The sequence below is a fragment of the Mizuhopecten yessoensis genome, unplaced genomic scaffold, assembly GCF_002113885.1.
Source record: "Mizuhopecten yessoensis strain PY_sf001 unplaced genomic scaffold, ASM211388v2 scaffold7713, whole genome shotgun sequence".
Taxonomy (NCBI): Eukaryota; Metazoa; Mollusca; class Bivalvia; order Pectinida; family Pectinidae; genus Mizuhopecten; species Mizuhopecten yessoensis.
Genome location: NW_018407185.1, coordinates 188,834 through 209,233, shown reverse-complemented (window position 1 = coordinate 209,233; position 20,400 = coordinate 188,834). Strand labels below are relative to the sequence as shown.

Genomic DNA, 20,400 nt, shown 5'->3' with positions numbered 1-20,400 from the left:
TTATCGGGGGAGGGGAGGGGAAGGGAGGGGGAGGTACATTTTAGCGAGGAGGACGGGGAAGGACAGCAGTCTGATCCATATTCCCTAACTAATGTCTTCATCATGCTATGTCTGGCTTGATAAATATTTGTTATATCTGGTAGATAAAAACTTGGAACGGTTACAAGTAAGCCTGGGATTAAATCGACCGCCGGACGGACTGACAAGCCGACCCTATTGTCTTATTATACACACATAGACCTGATCTTCTCCCAGAGAGGGCCACCAGGGCGGCGCTCCATCAAACGATTGTGGGAAATAAACTACCTTCAAATATAATGATTGTGTCTTAGCCAGAGACCCGGGGTAGACAATTGGTTGTGTTTTCGGTAGATTTAGACGAGACGATATTCATACAGAACGAATGCACGGTCGCCGAAACTTGACAGTCTACGACCTATTCGGGATTATGCTTGTCCGACTTGGTGCCTCCACGCGCAACTCCCAGGGCACGTGTTCATCTCAGAAACGGACTGCACAAGAAAATTAATCGAAGACGCATATACTACTGGGATTGCGGATTCGGGCGCAAGATTCTACCTCTAGATTTTGGATGAGAGACAGAGTTCGGAACTGTTTTGAATGACACTCGGACAGACTAAGGAAGTTACCGTGAAATTCTGTATCCAAAACGGGATCGTTTTAATCGAGGATGAGGATTCCTGATTCCTGCTGCTTTAATGTTACGTCAAACGAATCCAATATTTGAATCGGTAAAAAAAAGATGGCAAGCATCATATTATCATAGTGTACTCTCGTTTAAAAGAAAATAGACAATGAAGCCTGTCATTGTCTTGACAGGGTCCGGGTACATATTTGTGGCGCCAATATTTGATAAGCAGTGTATCATTGAGAAATATGTCTTACACCTCAACCCCAATTCTATGGTGCAATATTATCAAGTACAGATTTAGGTACAAAATCATATAAGACTGCTGTAACCCACTGCATGCTCGAACGACGCGACTAGCATGCGGTTTATGCATAATTAGAGTGGTAAGATTCCCTAGCTTCTGTTTCCTCTATTTTGAACAGCGCATCACGGAATTTGTTTGGAGACAGATGGTTTCATAATTTTCTAAAATATTTAAAAAAAAAAAAAAAATGCATTTCAATTTGCATAATTATGATGACAGTTTGTCGTTTAAAATGTTTGAAATCAATCCAACGTTTATTCTTAACGTATTTTCTTTAAGTCGGAAAATCAAAATAAGTTTTTAGAGTTTTGACGCTGAATGCGTTTGTTGAATATTGAACTATTAATGTCAATAATCTACGTGCTAATTATATATAGGACCCCTGCTTTCATGTGAAAACACCAAAAAAATCCATAAACAACAGTCCAGAAGTCTCGGTACTTCGGACTAAATGTAAAGCCGGAAATCGAAACGGAGCATAGCCCGAATGGCAAATTGTCGAACACAGAAATGAAAAAAAAAAAATCGCAACTACAAAACTAGAACTTATCATGTGTACAACGTTTCAAAAAGGTTGTTAAAAGGTAACAAGCAACTTCGTTTTTAGGACCATGTTTAAAGAAAAACTGAAAACTCACAAATCTGAACGCATTCGTTGCACGTTAACAAATGATTGTAAAGCCTTCAAAAACTGATAAAACGTACAAAAATATTATTCCTTAAGGTAATATTGACGTATTTTTTTTAATCATGTCTACCAAACATAGATGAAGTGAAATGACGAATTTAAGCAAAAGCTAAGGAAAAAATAAGACACGGAGGTTGAAGAAATTCCCTGCACGAAATCTACCAATTGAAACAATGCTTGATATAAATCGCAAAGAGGAAATAGGTGGCGATGTGAAATGAAATTGCACCAACAAAACTTCCAAGACAGATTTTGTGTAGTTAGCGAGAATGGAATCGATAGACTTGCATGTGAAAACATTTAAAAAATGAGTTTAACACATCGTTATCAGTCGGTGATGGTTTATAGATAAACTTTAACATGTCTGATCGTGGCAGGAAGCATGTGTTAAGGGAGGTGAATTATACAAATAGACATATAGATTATCAGTGATAAAAGTGCCGCATATTTCCAATTCCTGAACATGTTTACAGTTTATTCAGAACCTTGACCTCGACATGGCGGTGTAAAAAGTGTGATGGGATGCGCTTGTTTCAACATTGTTTACATGTTCGGCTCTAAGTAAACAGTATCCATGGAACCGATTCGTAAAAACATTACATTTTCCATCTGTGAAGATTCGATTAAACTGAAATGATAGAAGAATTTCGTCTCGGTTAATACCGCTTTCTCAGATTCTTATAACCACTTATTCATCTCAACAAATGTCCATAGTTGATAAATATCTTATCATATAAACACTGGCAAAGGCTAAGATTTTGGACGCTGCAATCACAAGGAAGGTTTTATAGATAGAATACATGAAAAGGCATTAAAGAGAGAAAAACAGGATTAAAGTCAGACACCGAAAGTTGTAGGTTGGTTGTATAGGGTTTAACGACCTATCAACAGCTAAGGTCATTAAAGGAGGTGCCTTCATGTGTGTTGTGTATGCGTGCATGTGTGTAGGTGTGCTGGAGGTAGGGTATGTTGGTGTAAACACCGAAAGAATCACCCTTAATCCCAAAGGGTACGCTTTCTGAGGTTCTCTGCACCCCTCGACTATGTCATGAACAAATCGAAGGTTCTGTACTGGCCACTTTGTGGATGATACAAGAATCAAAAGAATCGATCAGCAGCGTAACGGTAAAATTGACTGTCTTTGAAGTCGGAAGATTCTTTAATCTACAAAGAATATGTATCAGCGTAGCGATTGGTCAGGGTGTTTTTCAACCTGAAACCAATCAAATAGCTTACCGTGTTCCTTCGATATTGTCATGACATACCCAAGGGGTGCAGATAATGTGAGTGAGCGTAACTCCTGGAATTCGTGGATGCAAAAGAATGGGAAGACCCCACTGATTTTCAAAGGAAGTGACGTTGTTGAGCATGAATACCCGCAGCCAAAAAAAAACAACCTTTAAACAAAAATAGTCATACCAATAAATATAATATATTGTTTGATATAGTACAACTATAAATGGTACAAAAGCTATTACGTTATATGTATTGGTAAATTAATATTATTTTTCTCGAGATCTTACGATAATGGGGCAGGTGCTGACGAGAATCTCGGACAATGACTAAGTCAATATTTCCAATACAAAAGAATACAGCTTCCTGCCAGTGGCGACAGAAGCCGTATCTATGTGTACAAAGTAAAACCATGTCCGTGGCATTGTACACTGTTCAAGTAGGAACAAAATCGCAGCGTTTACTTTAAGAGCTACGGTGATTATCGACTTAATTCAACAGCATTGCGGCTTCGTTCTGTATCGTAGGAAGCAGGGAAGATACCGGTGGCAGTTCACGGGCTGCCGCGCGTGTCGCGTGACTCGCGCGCAGGAAACAAGTGACGGATCGCCAACATATAGTATCTGATAGATAGCTAAGAGTTATAACTGTAAGCCAAGTGCGATGTTTTATGAAATAGCATACAGGGTTCTTAGAAATTCTGTCATTCGCTCATAATGGATGGTTCTGTATCGTGCAGTGTTATGTGTTATGTTTTACAAATATGCAAAAATTCCACATAACAAAGTCGTCACTATAAGGAACACGGGATGTCGACACAGCGGATCGTGGTTTCATTTTGATAATGTATCGCAATGGAAGATTATTCATGAATTTGACACGCCATATTCAATATAAAAAGTCAAAAATTGTCTATTTTCATACCATAAGATGAAAAAAAAAAAAAAAGGCAAAGGCAGACATATTTATTTGAATTATCGCTTTATAAAAAGAGGTGTCTATAATTATATAACCACATGCTGTAATAAATCATTACGTGCTGTAATGAGTTACAATGTACCACAGTATTTAATGAGTTATTACATGCTGTAATGCATTACCAAGTTCTGTAATGAGTTATCACTTACTGTAATTAGCTATCATGTGATGTAATGAGTTATTACGTGCTGTAATTAGCTACCACGTACTGTAATGAGCTATCATGTGATGCAATGAGTTATTACGTGCTGTAATTAGCTATCATGTGATGTAATGAGTTACCTCTTACTGTAATTAGCTACCACGTACTGTAATGAGCTATCATGTGATGTAATGAGTTATTACGTGCTGAAATGAGTAACCAGGTGATGAAATGAGTAACCAGGTGCTGTAATGAGTAACCAGGTGATGAAATGAGTGAACAGGTGCTGTAATGAGTGAACAGGTGCTGTAATGAGTAACCAGGTGCTGTAATGAGTAACAAAGTGATGTAATGAGTAACCAGGTGATGTAATGAGTAACCAGGTGATGTAATGAGTGATCAGGTGCTTTAATGAGTGATCAGGTGTTGTAATAGGTAACCAGGTGATGTAATGAGTAACCAGGTGATGTAATGAGTAACCAGGTGATGTAATGAATGTTCAGGTGCTTTTATGAGTGATCAGGTGTTGTAATGAGTGATTAGGTGATGTAATGAGTAACCAGGTGATGTAATGAGTAGCCAGGTGATGTAATGAGTGACCAGGTGATGTAATGAGTAACCAGGTGCTGTAATGAGTAACCAGGTGATGTAATGAGTAACCAGGTGATGTAATGAGTAATCAGGTGATGTAATGAGTAACCAGGTGATGTAATGAGTAACCAGGTGATGTAATGAGTGTCCAGGTGATGTAATGAGTGATCATGTGCTGTAATGAGTAACCAGGTGATGTAATGAGTGAACAGGTGCTGTAATGAGTAACCAGGTGATGTAATGAGTAACCAGGTGATGTAATGTGTGATCAGGTGCTGTAATGAGTAACCTTGTAATGTAATGAGTTATTACGTGCTGAAATGAGTAACCAGGTGCTGTAATGAGTAACCAGGTGATGTAATGAGTAACCAGGTGATGTAATGAGTGAACAGGTGATGTAATGAGTAACCATGTGCTGTAATGAGTAACCAGGTGATGTAATAAGTAACCAGGTGATGTAATGAGTAACCAGGTGCTGTAATGAGTAACCAGGTGATGTAATGAGTAACCAGATGCTGTAATGAGTAATCAGGTGCTGTAATGAGTAACCAGGTGATGTAATGAGTAACCAGATGCTGTAATGAGTAACCAGGTGATGTAATGAGTAATCAGGTGATGTAATAAGTGATCAGGTGCTGTAATGAGTAACCAGGTGCTGTAATGAGTAACCAGGTGCTGTAATGATATACTACGTGCTGCAATAAGTTACCACGTGATGTAATTAGCTACCATATACTGTAGTAACACAACTTCAAGTCCATTTTATACAGTATTTTGGTAAGGTAATAGTATACATGAATATGCAAATGTCCTTACGAAATTAGTTCTGAGTTAATGAGGGGTTTTCTCTATTTCAATCATTTTATCTTGCACCAGAAAAAAAGGTCAAGGAAGGTTTTGGGTTTTAAACAGATGTACATGTTTTGCTTGAATTTTTCATAGACAAAGAATAGTCTTAATGTTTTTTCTGCTTAGAAGGAAGTGACATTTGAACCCTGTTACATTAGAATAGTGCGCCAGAACATTACCCGTCATGCACCACTATTTACACAGCGTCATTGAGCAGAGTTGATGTCCGCTATCATTCCTTAGTTTTGGGTCCAAAGAAGAAAACCTTGACAGTTATAAACAAATGCAAGTATTAAGATATCACACCCTAGCCATTAACTGGACATAAGGTACATGATGTGCAAACAGACAACGAAAGTGTCAAGTTTCTAAAATCAAAGCATTGCAAGTAAATAATGGGTTACCCTTTAAACGAAATGGTTTTTTTTCAAACATCTTTAAGATGAAATCATGTAGCTTGTGTGTCAGTTCTTGAAATATACAAGTCACCATCAACGACAATAGTGTAACTTCAACCTCCAAATGAAACCATTACGTGACCATTGTGTCACTTCAACCTCCAAATGTAACCATTAAGTGACCATTGTGTCACTTCAACCTCCAAATGTAACCATGAAGTGACCATTGTGTAACTTCAACCTCCAAATGTAACCATTACGTGACCATTGTGTCACTTCAACCTCCAAATGTAACCATTACGTGACCATTGTGTCACTTTAACCTCCAAATGTAACCATTAAGTGACCATTGTGACACTTTAACCTCCAAATGTAACCATTAAGTGACCATTGTGTCACTTTAACCTCCAGATGTAACCATTAAACGACCATTGCGTCTCTTCGACCATTGCGTAATTGCAACTTTCAAACAAAAGTGACCAGCAAGCGACCATTGTAGACCAACATCAACATCCAGTTACCTTCCAGCAATCAAGGTATACATTACTCACATGAACATGGGTCGTAAGCCATCGATTTAACTATTTATCCAGACAAAATAGATAGCAACTAAGTAAACAGTGGCTATAATACTCACAGGTCGAATTCGTAAAGCTACCTACATGTACAAAGTTCATAAAACGTATTTAACCAACTTGAGCAAACGGTGTGCTGGCCTGTAGACACTTACCTATCGATTGTACTTAATGAGCGTGCATCCACTATGGTAACCGTTCTATGAGAATCATACAAATTTATCTTGATTTAGTTAAAGGTGGAGTTAGGGCAATAAAATGTGTTACAGGAAGGGTTGTATATCTCTGTTTTCCGGCAGGTATACGTAATCGATTGTGGGCACACAGGGAGATCATTCCTCACGGTAATCGCCTGGTTTATTTACATGCACTATGAAACAGTGTACAGCTTGTTTGCTTGGAAGCTCATGAATACCTCTAAATCACAAATGAACTTCGCGTGTGAACACATGATGGATCTGCCGGAACATTTTTTATGTCTCCATTTTGTCGGACCATTTCCTTACTTCCTCGGATCGTCAGATTCCTCCTCTCTATCACTGAAACAACCAGATTCATTTTCTCCATTCAATGCTGTTGGGCCGCATGGAGACTTTACCAAAGACTGTACCAATCTTGAAACAAAACAAAAATTACTTTAACGGATCACCTGTAGATTCCTTCGGAACAGCTCACCTTCAATATTCACTTCATTGAAGTTAGGTATTTAGTATTATCAATTTTACGAAGTCAAAAATTCGAACAAATATGGCGCCAGTAACCCTATTGAGGACAGTGGGGTGATGAAACGGTAATTAGTTATATGAGTTTCCCTTTGACTCCACATGAAATCGACCGTATGATTTCCTCCGTGTAGATTGCTGGTCCTCGTGTAGGAAACCCTAACCTTCTTCATCAACAGGACAGAAAGATCGAAAAGGATCAATATTCATAACATGCTCTTCTGGAACAGTGGGGCAATTATGACATGTAAACCCCTTGGGGAGAGTAAGCAGATCCCGGATTCATGACTGACGGCTCCGAACCTAGGTAAATTCTTAACCTAGGTAAATTCCTTAACCTAGGAAAATTCCTTAACTTGAGGCGGTCATTTTTTTCACTACAAATGACTGCAACAGTTAAGGAAAATGCATTTGTTAAGGAAAATGTCTCACCGGCAATGCTTCCCAAAGAGAAAGTATGTGTGATACTCCAGGGGCACCGCTCACTTTCGCTCTCAGCTTCCTTTGGATATGTGATAGTAAAATTGAAGGCTCAGTGTGCATACACCTTGTTGAGACAAGTAAATTGTTTGATCATTTAATGTACAACAAAAGAATATCGTGGCTGCGTAACGGTAAAATTGACCGTCATCTTCAAAAGACAGGTATCAGCCTAGCGACTGGTTAGTTTTTTATGCTAGACTAGTCGCGTGCTTTTGGCATGCTCCAAGGACGCAAAGAGCGTAAGTGGAGTAAGTACTTGGAGTACCGAGGACTTGTATGGACCTAATGCCTTGACTATAATGTACTGCTGGAATAGTTTGGTTTGGTTTGGTTTTATAGGGTGTAATGTCCTATTAACAGCTTAGGTCATTTAAGGATGTGCCTCCATGTGTGTTATGAATGCGAACATGTGTGCTGGAGACAGGGTATGTTGGCGTATTTGCCTCCCTACGATGGAAATCGTGTCTGATGAAATTTTAAAAAACAATATGAAAATAGCTGAAGGTAGTGCGGAATGTTGTAAATTTAATATTTGAAATAACCCCAGTTACACGTGAAAGCCTCTTAATGAATCGCTGAACAAATGCTTCAATTATCTCGTTAATATATCGACTGGTTTTGTGACTATTGTCACCCTCTGCCAATGCTTCGTATCTTATGCGAGCCAGTTCTCTCATTTTTGACCTATGTGTTGTACGTTCGCCCAAGTGGGGAAGACTAATACAATTTTCCCCTACCCTGAGGATGTGACAAAGAAAATCTCCAACACGAGGGGTGATGTTTTTTGGTTAGACAACCAAAAAATCACCCCGAGGGTTGGAGATTTCTCTGTTACACCCTTAAGGTATGGGGTGATTATTTTTCTCCCATCCTATTATTTCAATCACAACTCTTCCGACAGTAGTGTAAACAAAAACACGTGGGGTATGCATAATTATCGTCATTCACTTTTGATGACGTCACAATTACCGGTGATGCATTTTAATGTCGTCACAATTGAACACGTGCTAATCGGCACGAGGCTATCTCCCCCTAGGGGGTGACAAGCTGATCTTTCCCTGCTAAAACGGGGGACACACATGTGAAAGATGGGAGAAAATGGGTTCTATCCTCAGTCCGGGACATACCAAAGTCCTTAAAATGATGTTTGTCAATATTTGTTTAACGTTCACCATTTAGGGTAGTCACAACAAGGGGTTTTAACCCGTTGTCAGTATATGTTTTGTTTGTATGAGGTTTCACGTCATCGCAACAGATAGAGTCATATGAAAACGGGTGCCCAAGGGAACACTGACGAAAAAAAAGAGTTGAGAAGTAAGAATAGAAGAGATATAGATACAAAAAAATACAATTGGGACAGATCTGCGCTATCGCAAACAGGCAAATGTACCAACATACCACCTTCACCAGACACGCAATTTTCATTTCATGCGTTGTACACGAGGAGGCGGGTCCTTAAATGACCTTTGCTTTCTATAGAACGATAAACAAAATAAAACCTAAACCTGTGCGCGTTTTGAGATGTAAAGGAGGGGAAGGGTGTTTTTTCTCTCTCGTCACATTGGGTACAAAAATTTTCAGATAGCAATTGATTTTTTTTCTATGAAATCCTTAGTTTTGCTTAAAGACAAGCGAGTATTTTGTGGTATATCGTAATAAAAATAGTCAGGATATATTAGTAAAATAATGCCTCAAAATATCTGATCAAAAGAAAGCAAATTTTGAAAATACGAATAAAACTAATGTAATGAATTCATCAAAATATGTCTTTTATAAATATGTGTGCAATAAGTTGCCAAAGCAACTTCAATGGGACCAATGGAGACAGCAAAACTAAATGAAGAACAACTGATATTTCCAAAAACACTTTGGCAGGAGATACCCCTTAACACCATCAGCTCGCGCTGAAAATGTTGGCGTGTTTGAATGAAGATGAGAATGTTGTTTGATTTTCAGTTGTGAAGAACAAAGTTGAAGCGTCTTGTTTTTTTTTATCATGTGTTCATTTGGCATAGAATTCTTTCTAGTTAACGTAGAGTCTTCTTCTACGGGGGTGGTATTGTTTACATATTGTGTTGACAGATTTGAGATGAACGTCATACATATGATTGTATACCTATACATTTTATAACAGAGACAGTATGCCAAAATGAATGAATTCCATTGCTCATGTAGCTTTTTTTCGTTCATATAGGATTCATCGGTGATGTTAGGGGCCAAACAGATGGTAAGCCGAATTAGTCTAAGCTACTGGTTATTCAGAAACGAGGAGCGTAAAATGCCTTAATTTTGAAATTTTGAAATTTAGAAAAAGTATCGGTTGATTTCAAATTGAATAACCAGCCAAGTGTGTATATTGTTAATTATGAACCTTACCACTACTCAACATATCTAAGAAGATAAATAGAAGATCACATGAGTGTCTTTGTGTGAAGTTGCACATTGTCATCGAGAGAAAGTTGCCGTCTCTTGGGGAAGAGGATCTTCAACATCTACGGTCATTCTTTTAAAATCAATACCAGTTTAAGGTTAAGGGTACCACTGCACCAGTTAATATCGCTTAGAAGAGTTCCACTCAAAAGATTTAATTTATTTATTTGGAGTTATCTTCCTTCTAAATATGAGATGCAGTAACCAAAAGGAGTTTTCTGGCTTAGAGTAGCTTCCCCTTCATATGAATGGCGACCCATTAATTGGACACTCATTTTGATGTGGTGCCAGTGTTATTCCTCTGTGGAAACATTGGTAAAGAATCCACTTTGAAATGTAGAAGTCCCAAGTTCGACCCATTAAGTTGTTGGGGTTTTTTTTTTCCTTTTTTTTCTTTTTTTTTTTAAGCATTCTAATTTAGAGTAACTACACTTCCGTTTAATGCTTGTCGACATGTGATGTTTGTGCTGAAATGTATCTGTTAAAAAGGTTTTAATCAAACCTTTCACAAAAGTGAAAGTTGTAACGATATAGTAAAACATGTTGGTACCCTTTATCTAAAAAAACAACTTGGTTCAATATGCTTTTCAATCAAAGGGAGGTTTCATCCGCTATTTTTGTTGAATACGATATACGAAAACATTACGTCATTTTCGCAGCAAGCTCTTCTCGGCGAACACAATACGGTTTCAGGTCTGATAGAGACATTCTCTACATCTTATAGCGAAGGCTGCAAGATTTGGAATTCGATGAAGCCCACAACACAATGTGTTCGAATCCCAAAGGAAATATTCCGACCCATTACGATCTATTAAAATGGATAAAACGGAAGTAATTAAAATGTAACTTTTTTGAAAATAAATAGGAAACAGAGGTGCTATTGATTTCGCGTTTTAAAACGCTAGTCCCATGTCTAATGTCACGCAGCAATCACGTGATCGCACGCTCAAAGCGTCACTTGGTGCACGCGACCTGACGCGTTGCATGCTGGTAGACACGTGCGCTTTGACATGTGTAGTCCCAGATATTGACCGCAATCGTGGTTCGTCTCGATCGACAAAGAGTCTACAAAATAATGTCTATAGTCACATATAAAAAAACGATAAAAATAATGCGTTCAGGTGGTGTTTGCATACTTTTTCTTGTTTTGTTTTTCTTTTATCTACCTGCATGGGCTTTTGTAATTGTTTACACAACTCCACAAAGAGGCAGCAGGAAGGTAATTTGCAATATCTCTTATGCGCATGACATGCATGAATGGAGCATGATGGGAATTCCGAAAGGTCAGTTTGAAAATATAAATACCTCTACGGTCTAGCAAAAAATATTCAAATAAAGACAAACATGAATACAATAGCCGTTCACATGAATTATTTATATATTATTATATATAATATTTATTGCGATGTATCTTCGGATATCTGGCAAAACTTTCTCATGAGAATGGGTTTAATAAAACAATGCAGCTAAATGTAGTGTTTAGACAACATTGAGCCCTTATTTAAGTTTTATCAAACTGATTATATAGTTCATATGTCTATTTCTCCCTCCATTTAAAAAAGCATGGAAACACTTTTTATCAACAAAGTATTGGGAAAGTCTTAAGGATATGAAAAAAACCCATCAACCCTCGGGTGTTGTTTTGGTTGTGTTACCCCCGGCAGAGCCTCGGGTTAAACATTTTACATATCTCCCCTCGAGGTAGAGATTGATTTTGCCACACCCTTAAGCTAGGGGAAGATTTATTTCTTATATATTTCTCATATATTTCTCTTGCGGATGACACCCAATAACTATATTCTGATGTCGTTGATGATGCTCAAAGAAATTGCGTGGCAGCGCAAACGTAACATCAAGAGGCTTTGAAGTGGGCTGTAGCTCCTTTGAGGAAAGGTATCAGCCTAACAATTGGTCAGATTTGTGAACCTCCAACCAATCAGATTGCTTACTACGTGAGCCTTCGATTTTGTCATGAAATTTTCCACAAAGAAGATACGTAGAGGACGTAACCTTTGGATTTGGAAGAAGAGTTCAAACCAAAGACCAATTACTTGCGAACTATTACCACAGTCTCCAATAGCCCGCGATGTTCGACAGGGTTCGAACCGAATACACTTTTACGAAAACGTCCCTCACACACTAAAAGCATCTCCGATGCCCCAAATATCCACAACAACGAGGCTCAAACCAGAACCTCTTGGTATCCATGTAAGTCTTGCATCATAATTGCATCTCGTTCAATAGCGTTAGATGCGTACACTGCATCTTATCAATCCCATTAACTCCTTGCTCAACATTTACTGGCGTTTCTCTCTCTCACTCAATCTGGCACCATTCCCTGTTAACTCCATCCGCTGTTTCTTCATCCAATATCCCCACTTCACGTAATTCAATACCCCAGTTTATATAAGCACCGGAATTAAGTCAGCAGCACGCGCTTAGGTGTGAATGGTTCTGTAACAGTTTTCAGACCGGGACGTTATGCTGCACCGATAATGACACCAATTGATTTTATGTGGTAGCGTATCGTTAAATCGAGTTTATGAAGAATGATTTTCTAGGAACGTAGTACTTTCGTTGAATTTCCTGCAGTTTCTTGATGGTTTGGTGTACTGAAGTGGCTCCGCGATAAATTTGTCACTCATCGGGGAATTACACCGTTCTATCGGAACAGCAGGTCCTCTAAACTCTGGATGGATCCATAAACAGGACAGGTTCAACATTTCTAGCTTAGTACTAGGAATACCAAATGGAGTCCAATATTAGGAAAATGAATTAATGAATACAAATTGTAGTTTAATTCATGAATATATAATTCTGCCCTTCTGTCCATCATCAAACGATGCAACTTTGAACTCGCATAGAGAGTTATAACGTCTCCGAAAATGTAGTATCTCCTTATAACGACTCAATATCTCGTTATAACGAATAAGTCTATCGCTATAACGACTCAATATCTCGTTATAACGATTACTATCTCTTCATAACGGATTACTGTATCGGTCTTTCTGTGATTGACTTTTTTCAAAACAGTTTCAATAGGTGTTTTTTTCCAGAAATTATTATTGTCACTTTTGCCATGCAGGAAAAAAAGTTTCCAATTCATATAGTTACAAAATGTACAGATTTTCTTTTTGGCAGTGGTACGGGGATCCTTACGGTGGTACATTTAGGACATGCACAATATTATTTTCTACATTTATTATCTTCTTGAGCGCTCGACATAGCTTCACGAGCGCTCGACATATTATCTCGAGCGCCCGACATAACTTCACGAGCGCTCCACATAACTTCACGAGCGCTCCACATATTATCTCGAGCGCTCGACATAACTTCTCGAGCGCTCCACATAACTTCACGAGCGCTCCACATAACTTCACGAGCGCTCCACATAATTTCACGAGCGCTCCACATAACCTCTCGAGCGCTCCATATATTATCTCGAGCGCTCCACATAACTTCTCGAGCGCTCCACATATAATCTCGAGCGCTCCACATAACTTCACGAGCGCTCGACATAACTTCTCGAGCGCTCCACATAACTTCTCGGGCGCTCCACATATCATCTCGAGCGCTCCACATATCCTCTCGAGCGCTCGACTTAACTTCTCGAGCGCTCGACATATTATCTCGAGCGCTCCACATAACTTCTCGAGCGCTCCACATAACTTCACGAGCGCTCCACATAACTTCTTGAGCGCTCGACATATTATCTCGCTATCCAACCTATCTACATTGTACATTACCAGTTAGAATTGTTCGCACGAATAAGAACACTGCAAACAGGTGCATAATACATTCCGAAACTACTTTAAACTTCACATATTAATTTTCTAAAAATACATATGAGGATTATTTCATTTTTATATGTAATGCAAATGCGTGTTTTAATGAAATAATTGCAATTTAGCCTGACGTCTTGAGGAAACATGATAAGGTATTTGCATAAAATGTTGACGTCATAGTACAACGACGTCATAATAGGACGTTTGAAAGCCACACACAAATCTTGACCTAAGAGAAAATCTACTATCACGATTTCAATACAAATACTATTATGAAGCGATTCATACGTAATGTCTAAGTAAAGCGCCCGAAATAGTAAGTCGAGCGCTCGAGATAATATGTTGAGCGCTCGAGATAATAAGTCGAGCGCTCGAGAAGCTATGTCGAGCGCTCGAGATAATTAATGTAGAAAATAAAATTGCGCATGCCCTCAATGTACCACCGTAGATCCTTAATAAAACGCTTCAGGTAACAAATCTCACACAAATATACAAACAAACGTGCATTTACACAGTGCGTAAGAAAAGTTATATACTGCTAAAGTACATATCTTTGCGGTAGTCTTATTTTCGCGTTTTTCGCGTTTTTAAATTATGGAAGCGCCATTTGAATTTCCTTTACATACATGTAATGCTTTTTAATGCATATTTTGAACGATGCGTCAATTCAGCAATACGGTTATCTGTTTAAGTTCGATATTGCGCTAAAATTTACAAAAAGTACATGTACCTCCTGGTACATATCTCTATCACTTCTCTACTCTTGATTTTTTCACGGTGTCTCCATATAAACACGTATAGGGTAGTCGGGTGGCGCAGTGGATAGCGCATTCACTTTTCACCTAGGGCCAGGGTTCGATTCCCCGATCGGACGTGAAAATGTATGGGGTCGCCTGTCGGACCACGTGGGGTTTCTCTCCGGGGGTTACTCCTGTTTCCTTCCACATCAATACGCCCTTCACACTACCATCCAGGCCAGCAAGAGTGATTGATATAAGTTGATAGAACTTGTTTCATAATCGTTTTAAAATAAATAAAGTTTATACATATCTATCAAATGACTTTAACGAAGTAAAAAAGTAACAAGGGGCGGAACTTAATACGTCCGTCACATTTAATGGAGATACAGTAAAACCTCGTTATAATGCCAACATCAGTCAAAAGAAATGTTGGCGTTATAAAGGGGTTGACGATAAATTTGGGAAAATTATATGGGAATTATTTTAAAAAAATAAGATTTTGTTTTTTTATTTGTTTGTTCGGATTTTAACGTCCTTGCAGCAGCCATGAATTGGTGATATGAAGTTTGAAGAAACAAGAAAAAAAGACAATTGAAATATGTTGGCGGTAAACGAAGTGGCAAATGAAACGAGGGGCATTATATCGAGGTGACAAAATATACGCAAATACCGATGTGTTACAGGAAAGAAACTACATCTGTACCATATCATTCAGTAAAGTTTGGAACATTTCTTAATTATGGTGACAGGGGAACCACACTTTAAACATTATCTAGCTTTTATAAAGTTTAACAATTAACCGACATTTATCAGAGTATATCAATGTTTGACTACGTTGTGCTGAAACCGTCGACCAATCAAAGCACGGTATGACAATGTTTATCTTCGAAAGTAGCCTCAGTCTTCGTTTCTATATTGTAGCTGCGCGCATGCTTACAACGTTTGATCAAAATTGAATGACATTTTAACAAATTACTTTGCGGAAATCCAAACGGTAAATAACACAACGGGGTCTTGATCAAATGCCGTCATTTATAGAAGCATCATGGTGCTATTCGATTGCTTTTGAGAGCAATATCTGAGTGTTTTATTTATTCAATATTTAGCTCCTTTGTATTTCTATTTTTATGAATTTATGAATTTATGAATCAAGACCACGTTGGCCGTGTGGCTAAGGGGTCTGACTGTCATTTACCCTCCACCACTGGGTCAAAGGTTCGAGGCCTACGTGGGGCTGTCGCCAGGTCGTCGTTTTTTCTCCAGGAACTCCGGTTTACCTCAACCATTAAAACCTGACATGTCCTTAAATGACCAAAGCTGTTAATTGGACGTGAAACACAAACAAACCTTAGCACACTGATATATTCGATTGATGTTGCTATTCCACTTTCACATAGAAGCTACCGATATAAAAACAAGCTATCATGCATATTGTAGCAGCTACAATGAGCAACAAGTGAAACTCAAAAGATCTAAATTATATCTCGATGACTGACATTTAAATTGAAGAATTTGATCAAATTAATTTCCTTACTACGAAAGCATTATTCTAAGACCTGTTCAATTCCTTGCGTTTTTACGTTTCTCAGAATGTCGAATCGACTAAATAGCTCTATCCTCAATTGCACTTTATGACATCCACCTCGGGGAAACTTCAAATGTTTTGCCAAAGAATGGAAATTTCATTTTTTTGAAATTCATCCATTTCTTTATTCATAGAAATACGCGATCAATTACATTGGTAGCTCCGATACAGCGGGATAATAATCGGAAGACAAAAAATCATTTTTTCTCTTTCCCATCTCCGATGCTTGGCATTGATAATTATGAGAATAAAGAATTTTGGAACCAGGCAAGCTTTGTCGCTGTAACGGAGACATCTGTCTTGATAGAGAGCTCAGTCGAAATTGGTATCCGCTAAAAATTGAACGCCATTCTGTTCATATTCAAATAGACGTGAAATTGTCCACTGAAGCATGGGCCAATAAACGCATAATGTAAAAACGCAGTGATTCATTGCAATTTTGAAAGAAATATTATTATGCGGGGTTGTATGTTTCACTGAAACAGACAGGAAACAGACCGCGACTGAAGCTCAGCATCCCAGCGACTGACACCGACTCCGTCCCCGCTCAGCCTCTGTAACCACACAGCGCGGGAAAGTATCGCGCGGCCGCACTTAGCAAACTCGGAGAAGCTTCGGTTCTCCTCTCTCTCACTCACTCTCTCGTTCTACTCTCCAAGTGATTGATTTTTTGGTTATATAGAAGAAAGGAACAAAAGCAGCTACAAAACTGGTATTTTTGACATATCTGGTTTGAACTTCGTAGCTTGTATCAGAGGAGACTTGAGCGTCATGTGACTCGCGGAGGGGGTGGATGGAGGAGAGGCGTCTGATCTCTCCTCAATAGAGCGTGTATCAGTAGAGTACACCACACACTAACACACACAACACGAGCAGGAGGATGTTACACTTTACGCTGTCGCTCCAAGTAAATCTTTACTCCATACGCTGAACTGTATAGATGGATATTACGGTGGAGCGTGGTTACAAAGTGACACACTTTCATCAAAACTTCAAGAGAATTTTTTAAACAATTTTCATTTTCAAAGAGGATACACTGGATTATACTATACACTAAACCAAGGTAGGTAACCACTCATATTAAATCGATTTCATTAAATCCTCGCTGTTGGGTTTTCATTAAAGCTCCACAAATATTTGCCCGTTTAAATAATTGATAACACTTGACGGCAACTTTGACAGCACAAAGCTTTATCAGATCCTTTTCTCATCAGGACAAGCTTCGGGTTTTTTGTTAACCTTTTAGGCCTAGGTGGTAAAATATCGCTGATTGGGGGTGGCAGGTTTTATAGCTCGCGCAAGTGACACGTGAGGATGTTCTGAACAACCTCACTAATGCTCTGTAATACTCCCTTTACTTTGCCGGATCAAAGGAGGAGTTCGATTTAAAACCGAGGTTATGAAAAGCTTCTATTCTGTACGGTGAGGAACAGGCCTTAACAGTCGCATTATAATTATTTCGGGCCCGATGGATTACGTTTTTTTAAGGGAAGCTGTGTTGCATCCTGCCTTTGTCTAATAACAGCTGATTAAGCTTTACGCGTGAGCGAGGAATGCTGTGCATGATGTTATTATTTAGGATGTTCGTTTAATTAAAGCTGTTCAGCACCCGTGGGTTTGATATAATTAAAGAAGCATGTTCCATTAAAATATTGTCCTGTTCAATAAAAATAGAATACAATTGAAACACGTGCATACACGTGCATTGTAATTATATGAAAGATGCGTGTTCAGTTCAAATATGCAGTGTGTTGTGATGTTCATTTAAGGTTTCTTAGTGCATATTTGTGTTCAAAATATTATTAAAGATACATACCCCATTAAGATAATTAAATACTTGTGTAGCACTGCGTCCAGCATATTACTAAATTTGTATACTTTCACCTTAAACTATTGCATAATCCCGAATCTCGTATATGTTCAAAACTGAGTGTATTTGTTTCTTTAAAAAATATTGCATATACAAAACTGATTCATCCTTTGCTCTCGGGATAATTTTAAACCCGGACTTAAAATAAAATAGAAATCTAATTCAATTTTTATGATACTCAATCTTCAGATCCTATTCTGTAAACATCGATTTGGTTTAAACTTTATGTTATAATCAATACGTACTATATTGGTGTATATAGAAATTGAATTGTTTAGAAAATGTGTGTTAATACTTAACCCATCCACTTAATGTTTTACTAATTTGCAAGGACTATATAAAGGGGCTATAAAACTTGATTCAAGTATATCACTTAACAAGATATGTTTTTCTGTCTATTTTTGTTACGAAATGTTCGTCTTTAATCGCCAAACATTGGATTAAAAAACGTGTCTCCCCATTTTTTTTTTATTACGAAAGTTGTGCTGCACTCCCAGCAAATACGGCAGTTCAGACTTGGCTCCCTGGGGCCGTAACGCCGGTTATTCCGGTTATTATTGCCTCTGAACTTTGTTAGGGAGCACCAGGCCATCTGTATCACCGCTCCGTACCTATTACGACCAATTATCTATGGTAACACTGTCTGTCTCTTGGGATAACGCGAGGGTACATTCTTTTCTATGCAGTGGCTTATCTAGAGGGATTCACTGGGTTGCATTTTCAACACACACACACACACACACACACACCCAATCCCCACTCCTACCCCTCCCCAAAATCACACACTCGGTGCCAGGATGCGAGTTTTCTTTAAAAACGTTCCACATTTGTTTTGATTTTTGTTCTATTAGGAACCTCAAACGCTGTCCCCTCAGACAAATTAACACCCCCTGGTCTCTAGGTCCGCTATCGATGCGATCTAGCTGGACGACGCGAAACATCTGACATATCCTTACTACAAGATAAGACGGCGATTGGTAGATGTCAAGTCGCTAGGGGAACCTATTTTTATCTACAACACGTGTAGTTGTAGTAGGCGGTACAGGTGCTGCATGGTGGCCGGTGGTGTACAAACATGTCAGCTTACTAACGCGTAGACTACAAATTAACAAGATAAATATTTTGGTTGCCGACACCCAAAGATTCGAAATTCACGAGTAACGAACTGTCAGCGCTATGCTATTTAAATTCTTGTCAGTTTGGTATCGATCCCTATTTCTTGGTAATTTGTGACAGTTTTAGATCAAAATTTTGCAATCAATTTGATTTCTTTATTTGAATCACGTGTCTCGGTATGATATTTAACTTGTTATTTCACTAAGTTTATTTTTTTTCTTCTTGCTATCAAGCAGCGATGGAAGAGAATATTATATATTATAATTTATCATAAGAAACAATCAAAATCGTTCTCACATATCATCATTTTTTTATTTTTCTATTTTAAAGTCTTTACAGAAATATAATCCGTGGGAACCTGCATCTGAATTCATTCCTATCTTTTATTTCTTAAACTCGTCAAATAATTAAGAAATTTACTCACACAAGCGATTGAAAATATAAAGATGTGTATGAGACATTTTGTCCAGCATTTTAAAGTCACACGATAATGGCGATATAGTCGTAGTTTAAACGATCAACCTTACACAAGAAATACCAGTTGTGTGTGTAACAAATGCATTTTCAAAAATATTAAACACTACTATCTCAGTAAAACATCGGTATATATATGTACGTCCGCCATTTATCGAGCAATTTGGCGTTATAAAGGGGTTAGGCGATACACCGAAAGAGATAATAAAGATTTTGAAATATATTGGCAGTAAGCGAAATAGCAGATAAAACGAGAGGCAGTGTATCAAAGTTTAAAAAATTGTGTGTCTAATCGCAGGCACATGAGTTTAGCCTTTCGAAAATGTTTAACCCAAAGCAAAACTTTCAATTAATATTTTCTATTTGTTGATTCCACGTGCCTGTGTTCTGTCTGATCCTCACGCTAAGATAACCAGGCTTATACACAGCTCAGCTGTGGCCCCTATAAATATTTCCGATATGTGTGTGCATGTGTGTGACCTTGGAAAGGTCAGTACGGGGTAGTGTGGTCAATTACACTTGTTCGGGTCTGTTTCAACACTGTCTGGAATGCAGAGGTGTATGATAGAGTGTTGGGTAGACGGGATAGGTCTATTCTACGAATAGGGGAGGGGAGGGTTAATACTGCATCAGGGAGGGAAAGGGAGGCTTAGATACCCGAGCGACGGGGAGATAATTTTTACCCAAAGTAAGGGTTAACCGTCTACCTGAGTGTAAGTGTAAGGGCTACTTGAGGGAGGAAGGAAAATGAACAAATCCCTGGGAATGAGGGGGAGGAGTGGGGG

At 38.5% G+C, this 20,400-nt stretch overlaps 1 protein-coding gene across 1 annotated transcript in view; it reads left to right on the top strand.

Annotated features, from left to right (window-relative positions):
• Positions 1-16,666: 16,666 nt before the first annotated feature.
• The window catches only part of LOC110454178 (toll-like receptor Tollo), a 24,754-nt gene continuing 21,020 nt past the window's right edge, over positions 16,667-20,400 (top strand). Inside the window, exon 1 of the mRNA XM_021503553.1 lies at positions 16,667-17,218. The gene's annotated coding sequence lies outside the window, so the exon portion shown is untranslated. The remainder of the gene's footprint in view (positions 17,219-20,400) is intronic.